The 14,275-nt window shown below is 39.4% G+C and overlaps 1 pseudogene; it reads left to right on the top strand.

Annotated features, from left to right (window-relative positions):
* The first annotated feature begins 7,267 nt into the window (after positions 1–7,267).
* On the top strand, positions 7,268–8,615 carry LOC124989466 (phosphoglycerate kinase 1-like; annotated as a pseudogene).
* The last annotated feature ends 5,660 nt before the right edge of the window (positions 8,616–14,275 follow it).

Here is a 14,275-nt window from a genome sequence, read left to right as displayed (position 1 = left end):
AGGCACTTCACAGAAAAAGAAATCAGTCAACAAATATATGAAAATATTCAACATCTCTAGAAATTAGAGAAATGCAAATTAAAACTACACAGATTTCATCTCACTCCAATCAGAATGGTAATTATCAAGAATACAAGCAACAAAAAATTTTGGCAAGGATGTGGGGGAAAATGTACACTCATACATTGCTGGTAGGATGGTAAATTGGTTCAACACTCTGGAAAGCAGTATGGAGATTCCTCAGAAAATTTGGAATGGACTCACCATTTGACCCAACTATCCCACTCCTCAGTTTATACCCAAAGGACTTAAAATCAGCATACTACAGTGATGCAGCCACATCAATGTTTACAGAAGCTCAATTCACAATAGTTATGGTACTCTTCAACAGATGAATGAATAAAGAAAATGTGGTATATATACACAATGGAATATTATTCAGCCACAAAGAAGAATGAAATTATGTTATTTGCTGGTAAGTGGATGGAACTGAAGACTTTCTTGCTATGTGGAATAAGCCAATCCCCAAAAGCCAAGGGTCAAATGCTCTCCCTGATATGTGGAGACTCACAATAAGAGGGAGGATAGGGAAGAATAGAAGTGCTATGGATTAGACAAAGGAGAATGAAAGGAAGGGAGAAGAAATGGGATTAGGAAATATAGTAGAATGAATCAGACATTAGTTTTCTATATGCATATATGACAAATGTAATCACACATCATGTACAACCAGAAGAATGGAAAGTTATACTCCATATATGCATAATATGTCAAAATACATTCTACTGTCATTTAAAACTGAAAAGGAAAAAGAAAAGAAAAGATAGTGCACCATGATCAAGTGGGGGTTCATCCTCGGGATGCAAGGATTGGTTAGACATACAGAAATCAATAAATGTAATTCATCACATTGATAGACTTAAAGGGAAGAATCATATGATCATCTCAATAGAGGCAGAAAATGCATTTGACAAAATACAGCATACATTCTTGTTCAAAACAGTAGAGAAACTAGGGATAGTAGGAACATACCTCAACCTTGCAAAAACTATATATGTTAAACCCAAGGCCATCATCATTCTAAACGTAGAAAAATTGAAAGCATTCCTTCTAAAAAAGGAACAAGACAGGGATGCCTTCTTTCACCACTTCTATTCAACACAGTCCTTGAAACTCTAGTCAGAGTAATTAGGCAAAAGAAAGAAACTAAAGGGATATGAATAGGAAAAGAAAACTCAAACTATCCCTAATTGCCAACGACATGATTCTATATTTAGAAGATCAAAAAACTTCCACCAGAAAACTTCAGAACTCATAAAAAATTTTGGCAAACTAGCAGGGCGTAAAATTAACACCCATAAATCAATCACATTCCTATAAACCAATGAGGAATCAACAGAAAGAGAAATTAGGAAAACAATCCCATTCACAATAGCCTCAAAAAAAGAAAATAAAATACTTGGAAATCAATCTAACGAAAGAGCTGAAAGACCTCTTCAATGAAAACTACAGAACACCAAAGAAAGAAATTAAATAAGACCTTAGAAGATGGAAAGATCTCCCATGTTCTTGGGTAGACAGAATTAAAATTATCAAAGTGGTCATAATACCAAAAGTGCTATACAGATTTAATGCAATTCCTTTTAAAATACCAATTACATTCTTCCTAGAAATAGAAAAGGCAGTCATGAAATTCATTTGGAAAAATAAGAGGCCCAGAATAGCCAAAGCAATCTTCAGTAGAAAAGTGAAGCAGGAGGCATCACAATATCAGACCTTAAATTATACTACAGAGCAATAGTTATCAAAATGGCATAGGATTGGCACAAAAACAGACATGTAAACCAATGGAACAGAATAGAAGACACAGAGACAAACCCACATATATATACAGTTATCTCATGCTAGACAAAGGCACCATAAACATACACTGGAGAAAAGATAGCCTCTTCAACAAATGGTGTTGGGAAAACTGCAAATCCATATGCAGCAAAATGAAATGAAACCCCTACCTCTCACCCTGCACAAAACTCAACCCTAAGTGGATCGAGGCATTCAACCAGAGACCCAGCACCTACTAGAAGAAAATGTAGGCCCTACTCTCCATCATATCAAACTAGGAACTGACTTTCTCAACAAGACTTCCAAAGTATAAGAAGTAAAGTCAAGAATCAAAAAATGGGATGGTATCAAACTAGAAAGTTTCTCCAGAGCAAAGGAAGCAATCAAGAACATGAAGAGAGAGCCTACAGAATGGGGGGAAATCTTTGCCACATGCACATTGAATAGAGCATTAATATCCAGAATACATAAAGAACTTAAAAAATTTAACACCAAAAAAAAAAAAAAAAACAAATCTCCCAATCAATCAATGGGCAAAGGAACTGAACAGATACTTCACAGAAGAAGAAATACAATTGGGCAACAAATATATGAAAATGTTCAACATCTCTAGCAATTAGAAAAATGCAAATTAAAACTATACTGAGATTCCACCTCACTCCGATCAGAATGGCAATTATCAAGAATACAAGCAATAATAAGTATTGGCAAGGATGTGGGGGAAAATGTACACTCATACATTGCTGGTGGGAATGCAAATTGATCCAACCATTCCAAAAAGTAGTATGAAGATTCCTCAGAAAACTTGGAATGGAACCACCATTTAACCTAGTTATCCCACTTCTTGGTATATACCCAAAGGACTTAAAATCAGCACACTACAGTGATGCAACCATATCAATGTTTATAGAAGCTCAATTCACAATAGCTAAGGTATGGAACCAGCCTAGGTGCCCTACAACAGATGAATGGATAAAGAAAATGAAATATTATTCAGCCATAAAGAAGAATGAAATTATGTTATTTGCTGGTAAGTGGATGGAACTGAAGACTATCATGCTATGTGGAATAAGCCAATCCCCAAAAAGCCCAAAGGCCAAATGTTGTCTCTGATGTGGGGATGCTAACACACAACAAGGCATGGGGAGGGAAGAATAGAAGTTCATTGGATTTGACAAAGGGGAATGAAGGGAAGGGAGAGAGATGGGAATGGGAATGGGAAAGACAGTGGAGCTTCCTTTATAAGCAACCACGGGGGAGTTTTGGAGCTGAAATTCTGAGCTTTTCCAGAGGAACTCGTTGGCTCTAATGAACACTGGAGATATCCTAACTAAAAATATTTTCCTTGTTATTTTGCCTCTCGCTAAGTTTAAAGCTAACATTTGTACTCACTCTTCATATTCATTTCATATCTCAACTCCAGCCCTGGGTTCACTGTGGTCTCAGTGTTTTTCTCTCTGATTATCATCCCCTCCCCCTTCCCACATAAATATCACTTCTTGCCACACCTCTTAAGAAGGAGTGCTATTAAAATAACAGAAGAAAGATTCTCATATCATTAAATTCCACGTTGTAGACCAGCTTCTGTCATTAAAACAATTATGAACTCCTCATATACAATTCCAAGTTTCAGGTTCCAAGTCAATTCCTTTTAAAATCTGAGAAAAACACAAAAACACTTTTTCTTAAAGTTATTCTTCCAGTTACTTTATAGAAAGAAAAAGAAATGAAAACAGAAAAGCCAGGGACTTTTAGATCTGCATATGGGCAACCAGTTAAAATACCGTTCAATAACTTTGGTGATGACAAATTTCAAGGCACAGAACGGTTCTTCTCTCGGTATTTTTCTAGATGAGTCTTTTATGGATGAGTTTTCACACATATAAAATTATTTCTCTATTACAGTTGCATTTTCATATGTTTGCTACGATTTTCTTTCCTTGACAACAAAAGGAACTTCTTAAATTCACAACTTAAAAAGAACGGTTCATGTTCAAAAATCTTGCGCATGGGCCTTATGGCCTAACTTCTCCCCTCCAAAAACAAGAATACCTTTTAAAGTTTATAAAGTATGTCAAATGTTTTCTCACCATCAGTATATTTTTCCCCAGAGTCACATTATTTACTGTTCAAATTTCATTTCATAACCAGTAAAGAGGTGTTAGTAAGAAAATGGTAACTTTGGTAAGATTCAAAAAGTACCGTCTTACCACCGTGCCCGCTGAGGGTGTTGCCCAATCTCTCAGGTCCTTTTTCAGTTTCCGCTCTGTCCCCTTTCCATGTGTGACAACTTTAGGCTACAGGAATTAAGCCTGGCGCTGTCCAGCCAACACCTCCGCTGTTGTCAAATGAGTGACAATATTGCACGGTGTGAATAAAACTCACAAAGGAATTACTCTGCCAGATTCAGGCCACACCAGCGATCCAAGTGAAAGGTGGGGAAGACTTCCTCTCAGTGAGGAAAAGTATAAACCCACCTCTATTCAGATCATACAAGAATCTCAAGACCAGAAATGAGTACTGGATTCATACAGGACAAGAAAGCAGGCCAGGAGCATCTTCCTTATTATTAATGTATAGGTACCACGACAGTCAGTTTTAAACCTCTACTTTAACTACTTGGAGCCTTGAGATTGTTTTGTTCTTCAGTTTTACTAAAATACCCTCAGGAAAATTAAACTTTGCTTGGATGAATTCCAATTACCATAAAACTTCAACAAGCCAACTTATAAATATTTAGTCTTCACCTCATGTTAAAAAACATCCAAATAAAGATGAGAACATAAAGAAATGGCTCTTAACAGGCATGATCATCAACTCTAAAGAAATGTCAGTATCTATGGATCTGAGATAGGAAATGTGTTTAATATTTAAAAGACTCTTTAACAAAGTAGGAACTTTCCTATTAATTATGGATCTGGGCGCTCATCTCCCTTTCCTTTAAAACTTTTGAACAAAGTGTCTCAAACATTTGGGTTTGGTACTGGCGGGGAAGGCAGAATTGACAGGTTGTTTGGAGATGTGTAAAGGGAAGAGTTTTAACAATGTGGGAAAAAACGCAGGATCCCCTTCCATTATCTAAGACTTGATGTTGCTGGTACCATCAAGCAAGCACTAAATAACAACAGGCAAATTTTGTTGAAATGTTTAGCTAAATGGAACCAAAACAGTCACAGTTGACAATTTCATAAATACATTAATTAGAAGTGTCTCCAAATAGCATGTGATTTTGAATTATTAACATAAAACGCTGCATTATAAATGACTGCAAATTGCATTCCTAGTGTTCTCCATGCTTAATTTATTATGCCGTAGGAAAATTTGCAAATTACTCCCCCATTTTGGAGTTAATGGCTAGTTTTATGTGTGTATTATTTCTTTAAGATGAAATTAAATCACACCATACATACACGTAATGTGGCATGTTTCACAAGATACTCAAAGTTGAGTCAAAGAATAGCCAATAGCCAATAGCTTCGTGTGGGCTCTTTGCCTTCACAGTGATTTGCTATAAGAAATTCCACTGCAGCTCCTGGCTCCGGTCCCCAGATTCAGGGCTGTCCTTCCTTTCCCGTGGATGCAGCCCATCCGTAATAGTAAGTGACTATGGACGAGGCTCTCCTAAGATGGCTTTTGAGAGTACGTCTCGGTTCCATATTCATGAACATACAGAAACTCAACTTTCTGAGCCTGGCAGAACCAGGAATTTGGCCTAACTTAACCTCAATCGATGTCGTCATTCACTCCACAAGAACAAATTCTGAATATGCTGCTCCATTTGAAAAGAATGGTTTGTAGGAGACATTTCATTATTACAATTTGGCCACGCATTTACCTTTTATCCCTCCTTGTTTCTCGTGATGTTTCTCTTTGTCTTCACATTTTATTGCTATTTGATCAAAACACCTTTTATTTTTTTAAAATTATTTATTTATTTTTTAATTTTTTACAGACTGCATTTTGATTTACTGTATACAAATGGGGTACATCATCTCGTTTCTATGGTTGTACGTGATGTAGATTCATACCATTCATGTAATCATACATGTACATAGGGTAATGATGTCTGTCTCATTCCACCATTTATCATACCCCCCTCCCTCTCATTTCCTTCTACATAATCTAAAGTTCCTCCATTATTCTCTCATTCCCCACCCCCCACCCTCATTATATATCATTCTCCACTTATCAGGGAAAACACTCAGTCTTTGATTTTTTGGGATTGGCTCATTTCACTTAGCATGGTATTTTCCAATTCCATCCATTTATTTGCAAATGCCATAAGATTATTCTTCTTTATGACTGAATAACATTCCATTATGTATTTATACCACAAGATAAAAAAACTGTGGTATATATAAGAAGTGTTTTTTACTTCCCTTTGTGTTGTTGCTTGGATGTTTTTAACTTTAGAACAGTTTTCTGAAATAAAATTTAGAAATTATTGATTCCAATCTAAACAGGGTAAGCCTTATCCAGATATTCACAAAGTTAATATAGAACAAAGTTCAGAACCGCTTAGAAAAACGATTGACTTTTATGCTAAGCACAGGCATCTAGGGAGAGGAACTTCTCCAGACTCCCCTTTCCAAGGGATGGGAGGGGGTTGATGTGCCCACATTCCTATGCAGAGTGGCAGGGGGTTAAGAAGCCACCCACTACATGGTGGTTCTCTGCTGCCTTCCTGTTACCTGTGTAGTCAGCACCACAGGCTTCCTCTTGGTCACTGGATCCATTTGTCACAGGTGGTGTTATTAAGCTTTGGGAGGAGAAGAGTAGGGCCATGGCTTCATCCAACACAGGCCCGAAGCTGCAGCTCAACTCACCAGCTTCTTTACCACAGCCTCTTGGACAAGCCCAGCTCACACCAGAGTGTGTCCCTTTGAGGCTGAGTTTCAGGAAGGAGATTATTCATTATATAGATTATTCAGAATCATAATGTTACAACTATTTGATGAGGATTTTAAAGTAATTATGATTAATACATTAAAAGAGTGGAAACAGAGTGAAGCACATAAACAGATGAGGAATTGAGCAGAAAATGGAAATACAAGATATAAAAAAGAGAGAAGGAAGTTTGACAGATGAAGCAACAGACTGGATGCAGCTGAGGAAAAGCTGAGTGAGCCTGGGGAAAGGTCCATGAAAATGATCTCAACTCAAACAGACAGGACAGGAAGGAAACCGGGTCTCCGAGAGCTGAGGTGTGTGTAGCTAGAGTCCCGGAGGCCAAGGTGGAGAGCAAGCAGTGACTCTTAATGGTGATGGCAGATCTTCCAAAATTAATGAAAGAGGATTATTATGAACAAGCACAGAGGCTGGAGGCGAAGACTGCAGGTCAGGATTCTGCACACGTCGGGGCAGCACGTCGGTCGCATCATCCTTCTCTCAATCCCCGACATCTCGCCCTTGCCTTGGTGCCAAAATGTCGTTGTCTAACAAGCTGACTCTGGACACGCCGGCTGTGAAGGGAAAGAGGGTCGTTAGGAGAGAGGACTTCACGTTCCTATGAAGAATAACCAGGTAACGAACAACCAGAGCATCAAGGCAGCCGTCCCACGCATCAAATTCTGTTTGGACAATGGCGTCAAGTCAGTTGTCCTTATGAGCCACCTGGGCTGGCCCGATGGTGTTCCCAAGCATGACAAGTACTCCTTAGAACCGGCTGCTGTAGGACTAAAATCTGCACTGGGCCGGGACCTTCTGTTCTCCAAGGACTGCGTGGGCCCGGAAGTAGAGAAAGCGTGTGCCAAGCCAGCAGCAGGGTCTGTTATCCGGCTGCAGAACCTTCGCTTTCACGTTGAGGAAGAAGGGAAGGGAAAAGATGCTTCAGGGGACAAGGCGAAAGCAGAGCCAGCCAAAGCTTTCCGAGCTTCACTTTCCAAAAGTCTATGTGAACGATGCTTTCGGCACCACACACAAGCCCACAGCCCCACGGCGGGAGTCAGTCTTCCACAGAAGGCTGGTGGCTTTTTGATGAAGAAGGAGCTGAACTATTTTTCCAAGGCCTTGGAGAGCCCAGAGTGACCTTTCCTGTCCATCTTAGGCAGAGCTAAAGTCGCAGACAAGATCTGGCTGATGGATAATATGCTGAACAAAGCCAGTGAGATGACTGTTGTGGTGGAATGGCTTTGGCCTTCCTTAAGGTGCTCGACAACATGGAGATTGGCACTTCTCAGTCTGATGAAGAGGGATCCAAGATTGTCAAAGACCTTCTGTCCAAAGCTAAGGATGGCGCGAAGATTACTTTGCCTGTTGATTGTGTCACTGCTGACAAGTTCGATGAGAATGCCAAGACTGGCCGAGCCACTGCGGCCTCTGGCCTACCCACTGGCTGGATGGGCTTGGACGGTGGTCGCAGAGCAGCAGGAGTAAGCTGAGGCTGTCAGCGGGCTGAGCAAGTTGTACGAGTGGACCTGTGGGTGTTATTGGACGGGAAGCTTCTGCCCAGGGAGCCAAAGCACTCGTGGACGAGATGGTGAACGCCACTTCGAGGGGCTGCATCACCATCTCAGGTGGTGGAGACACGGCCACTTCCTGTGCCAAGTGGAACTCAGAGGATGAAGTCAGCCAGGTGAGCACAGGTGGAGGTGCTAGTGGGAGCTCCCGGGGGTGAAGTCCTTCCGGGGGATGCTCTCAGCACGTTTAGTACTTTCCTGCCTTCTGGTGGCTGTGCACGGCCCCCCGGTCATCTTAGCATTGCCATTGGCTCAAACCTCCCCCACATCAAGATGCAGCTCGTGGCCAAGAGACGTAGCACCAGGAACCCTTAGACAGTCGCACAGCCTCTCAGCTCACCTTGCCTGCACCCTGGCTGTGCCCATTTAAATTCCTCAGCCACTAGACCCTCGTGCATTCTAGAGTGCTCTATTTATATTTTGCCTGTTAAAACAAAGTGAACTGTGTTAGCTCAGTTTTCTTTTTGAAGTAGCTTATTTTGATTAGCTTGTCACTGTTCCTACTTGGCATAGAAACAAGATGAAATTCCAGTTCTAGGGAGAAGCAATTGATGATCTATTAAATAATCTATAAAAGTGTCCATTGAAACTGGGAAGAAAGAAAAGACTGGTGGTCTAGCTCTTGCCCAGTGGGCACGAGGCCCTGGGTGAATCCCCAGCACCAAAACAGCAGCAGCAACAGCAACAAAAAGGGTCAAAGACATCCAAGAGTCTCTGGGAATCCTAAGCATGGACATTTGTGCCTCTGCTCACACAAACCCATATAGATTGCACTGAAAATAACCTTCCATCATTTCTTTTTTTTTTTTAATTTATTTTTATTGTAAACAAATGGGATACATGTTGCTTCTCTGTTTGTACATGAAGTACAGGCATACCGTTTGTGTAATCATAATTTACATAGGGTAATGTTGTTTGATTCATTCTGTTATTTTTTCCCTCCCCCCCACCCCTCCCACCCCTCTTTCCCTCTATACAGTCCCTCCTTCCTCCATTCTTGCTCCCTCCCGCCCCCATTATGTGTCATCATCCACTTATCAGTGAGATCATTTGTCCTTTGGTTTTTTGAGATTGGATTATCTCACTTAGCATGATATTCTCCAATTTCATCCATTTGCAAAATGCCATGATTTATTATTCTTTATAGCTGAGTAATATTCCATTGTATATATATACCACAGTTTCTTTATCCATTCATCAATTGAGGGGCACCTAGGTTGGTTCCACAATCTGGCTATTGTGAATTGAGCAGCTATGAACATTGATGTGGCTGTATCTCTATAGTATGCTGATTTTAAGTCCTTTGGGTATAGACCAAGGAGTGGGATAGCTGGGTCAAATGGTGGTTCCATTCCAAGCTTTCTGAGGAATCTCCACACTGCTTTCCAGAGTGGCTGCACTAATTTGCAACCCCACCAGCAATGTATGAGTGTACCTTTCTCCCCACATCCTCACCAACACCTATTGTTGCTTGTATTCTTGATAATTGCCATTCTAATTGGGGTGAGATGGAATCTTAGGGTAGTTTTGATTTGCATTTCTCTTATTACTAGAGAAGTTGAACATTTTTTCATATATCTGTTGATTGCTTGTAGATCTTCTTCTGTGAAGTGTCTGTTCATTCTTAGCCCATTTGTTGATTGGATTATTTGTATTCTTGGTGTAGAGTATTTTGAGTTCTTTATAAATTCTGGAGATTAGTTCTCTATCTGAAGTATGAGTGGCAAAGATTTTCTCCCACTCTGTAGGCTCTCTCTTCACATTGCTGATAGTTTCCTTTGCTGAGAGAAAACTTTTTAGTTTGAATCTATCCCAGTTATTGATTCGTGCTTTTATTTCTTGTGCTATGGGAGTTCTGTTAAGGAAGTCTGATCCTGGGCCAACATGTTGAAGATTTGGACCTACTTTTTCTTCTATAAGATGAAGGGTCTCTGGTCTGATTCCAAGGTCCTTGATCCATTGTGAGTTGTTTTTGTGCAGGGTGAGAGATAGGGGTTTAGTTTCATTCTCTTGCATATGGATTTCCAGTTTTCCCAGCATCATTTGTTGAAGAGGCTATCTTTTCTCCATTGCATATTTTTAGCACCTTTGTCTAGTATGAGAAAATTGTATTTATTTGGGTTTGTGACCATGTCCTCTATTCTATACCATTGATCTACCTGTCTATTTTGGTACCAATACCATGCCATTTTTGTTACTATTGCTTTGTAGTATAGTTGAAGATCTGGTATTGTAATACCCCCTGCTTCAGCCTTCCATCATTTCAAAATGGAGGTCAAACAAAGACTTCTGAGACAACCAAAACCTGAGATGATTCAGCTCCACTTGATATTCTCAAAGGAACACTACAGAAAGTTGCTTAGGTAGGATTGTGATTTCAAATGGAAGTTTGGACCTGCACAAATGACAGAAGGAAGCCTTAACAGATTGAGGTGGGGTAAATATGACTTGTTTTTACTTTTAATGTTAATAAAAGTTCTTCATTATCAAAAGCAGAATAATAGGCTGGGGATATAGCTCAGTTGGTAGAGTGCTTACCTCACAAGCACAAGACCCTGGGTTCAAATCCCTGCACCACAAAAAAAAAAAAAAAACCAAAATTAACAACATATTATATAGCATTAATAATGTATGTAAAAATAGAATACATGACCCAAATCACAAAGAATGGAAGGGATGAAGTGTAAGTACACAATTGTAGCAGTCTCATACTGTTTAGCAATTTAAAATTACTTCAAGAAAAACTGTGGTAAATTAAAGGTGCATATCACAAACCATAGAGTAACTATCCCTTCAAAATATAGATGACTAATACTCCATTAGTAGAGACAAACAGAATTTTAAAATGTTCCATAATCCAAACTAAGGAAGGAAAAAAGAGGAAATTTTTCAAAAACAGATAAGATAAAAAGAAGGCACAAGCAATGAGAAATTTAAATCCAATCCCATTAATAATTATTAATATATTGAATGGTCACATATCTCAATTAAAAGTCAGACACTAAAGTTGAATTTTTAGAAAAATCAAGATCCAATTCTGTGTTTCCTGTAAGAAGTCCACTTAAATATGATAATAGATATCAAAAGAAAAGATATGCAAATACTCAAGAAAGCTGACATGACTCTATTGATATCAAATCAGATACACTTCAGAACAAAGAATATTATCAGTAATAAAGATACTCTGATGATGAAGAGGGTAACTCAACAAAACCCAACAGTCTTAAAGCATAAGCACCCAACAATAGGACTTGTAAATAAATAAAGCAAAAACCAAGAGATAAATCAACAATTAAATTGAGAAGTTTAACAATATTCTCTCAGTAAGTAATGGAATAAATGGATAGAAAATCAGTAAGGATAGAGAAGATCTGGAAAACACTTTCAAACAACCCCCAAGATAAATCCTGTTATGGCTCAAATTTGCTAAAAAAAACAATGTAGAGTTGGTTAATACCACATTTTTTAAGGATTTATTTACTTCGTTTCTTTCTATTGTTCTAAAAATAGACATGAATACTTTCCTGATATTTTTCAGAACAGACTTTAGAAATCATAAAATAGGAGCATTTCCTCTGAGCCAGTTTATCCTGAAAGTGTCTAGAAATCCTCACATCAAGATTGCCACCACAAAAACACATTATATAAAAACACAGTTGCACCCAAAGCACTATATTTTGATCAGATTTTAAAGTCATGTCTAAAATGTTTACTCCCTTGGTTGGAAACAGCATATTAATATGCCATAGATTTTGGTTATTCTTATGGAACAAATCACACGTCATTTTGAGAGAAGCAATATTTAGAAGCAGTATTTAAGTGACTTTCAAGAGATGGCCTGTGACATCCTCATCTTGTTATTTCCCTTATCAAAACTAAAAGCTTCATAGATTATGAATACAAACATCATTTAACGTCTACTTGCTTGGGTAAACATTCTGATTTATCCTAATTGTTTGTGCTCCTAAATTTCAGTTTTACTCTATTAAGTGGATATTTAGGACAGTGACCTGGTGTCTTAGATGAGTCAGGACCAGAAGGAGGTCACTGAAATCAAGAGTCTCTGGCTTGAGAGTCACTCTCCAAAAGGAAAGGCTAGTGGGTTCTTCCCTTTTCAGCCTAAATTAGACACTAATTTGAAGCAGAGAGGATTCACTGACTTTCCCACATAATTGAAATTGCTCTGAGTTTTGACAATATTGTCAAAGTGTTGTCGATTCTGCAATTATAATTTTCCAGTGGTCTCATCATCTTAGATTGTAAGCAGTCTGTAAGTCAGGTTATCTATTGTCCACCATCACGTACTGTCTGGTGCTAAAAACTAAGAGCAATCCTCATTAATGCGAGTTGGTCCAGCCATTTGTATGACTGTTTCAATCTCAGGACTGCGCTGGTATCAGTAAAGAAGCTTATTCATTTCTCTAATTTCATCTCCTACAGTTTCTACTCAAAAATATGTTACCATTATCTCAACTTTCCCTATTAGCAACAAATGCAACCCAGGGAAGTTTTGAAAGAATTTAGGCGAGTTCCAAAATAGAGTAGCTGACTTAACCTTTTACAGTGTAGGTTAACTCAGTTCCTGTGGAGGGAATTAAAATTCACTGTCAAGAATGGTATTACCTGTGGGCTTGTGATATGTGGCCTTCATTGTTTTGAGGTACATTCCTTCTATATGTAATTTTTGAGTGCTTTTATCCTGAGGAAATACTGAATTTGGTCAAGTGCTTTTCTGCATCTATCAAAATCACATAATTTTTTTCATTCTGTTAGGATGGTTTATCACATTTATTGATTTACATACATTTAATCATCTTTGCAACCCAGGGATAAATCCCACTTGATTGTCATAAATGATCCTTTTAATGTGCTCTTGAATTTGAGTTGCCTTTTTTTGTTAGTGACAAGAGCACCTGACATCTACTCTCTTGCCAATTTCCAGCGCACAATACGATATTACTGATGAGAGTCATCATGTTCTACACTATGTTTCTGGACTTTTTCATCCCATGTAATTGCAGATTTTCACCCTTGGCCAACATTTCTCCATTTTTCCTACCAACTCTACCCAGTAATCACTGCTCTACTGTCTACATATTCCACTTCTTTAGATTCCTTAAGTGAGATCATACTGTCCCTTTCTTTATCAAACTGGTTTATTTCACTTAGCATAATGTCCTTCAAGTTCATCCATGTTATTACCAAAAGCAAGACCTCCTTCTTTTGTAAGTCTAAATAATAGTTCAACACACACACATGCATCCCACAATTTCTTTATCCACCCATCTGTTGAGACAGGTTTCCACGTCGTGGTTATTGTGATGAAGGGTGCAATGATCCCAAGAGCGCGATACCTATTTTAAACACCAATGTCATTTCCTTGGTGTATATTCCTAGAAGAGGGATCGCCGTATCATAGGTGAGCCATTCAGCTGCAGGGGCAGCTGCACAGGTGGCCAAGAGACCCAGGGAGACATCTGGAGATGAGATACAAGATACGGGCTGATTAAGAGATGCTCTTGGGGAGGTGCAGTGGTAAAGGGCTGGACACGGGCACCTCTGCTCCCTGCAGTGCCTCCTGTGCCTTGGCAGAAAGTAGACTCTCTTACCCCTCACAAAGCACTGTCCAGGGGCAGTCACCCGGGTGAGCCCTTCCCTCTCCACGGGGCTCTGACAGACACCTGTCATGGCGGGATTTTCCAAGCAGCTTACAGACAGACACAGCACCAGCTTAGCTCGCTTTGCCCTTTGAGTGACCAGCACCCAAGGAACTTGGCATCCAGAAAGCAGCTCTCCACAGACGGTGCTAACTGGCCCTAGTTCCCAGCATGCATGAGATAACAGTGTCCCCAGATACTACGCGTGGACATTGTGGCCAGATCCATTCATTGTCCCTTGACTTGGCGAGGTATGGGGGGGCACTCAGGGACGTGGCTTTTTACCATCCCCCTTTTCTCTAAGGATGACAATACAGT

This window comes from Sciurus carolinensis, chromosome 7 (assembly GCF_902686445.1).
Source record: "Sciurus carolinensis chromosome 7, mSciCar1.2, whole genome shotgun sequence".
NCBI lineage: Eukaryota > Metazoa > Chordata > Mammalia > Rodentia > Sciuridae > Sciurus > Sciurus carolinensis.
The sequence above is the reverse complement of the archived record's forward strand: the minus strand, read 5'-3'. Positions and strand labels throughout refer to the sequence as shown.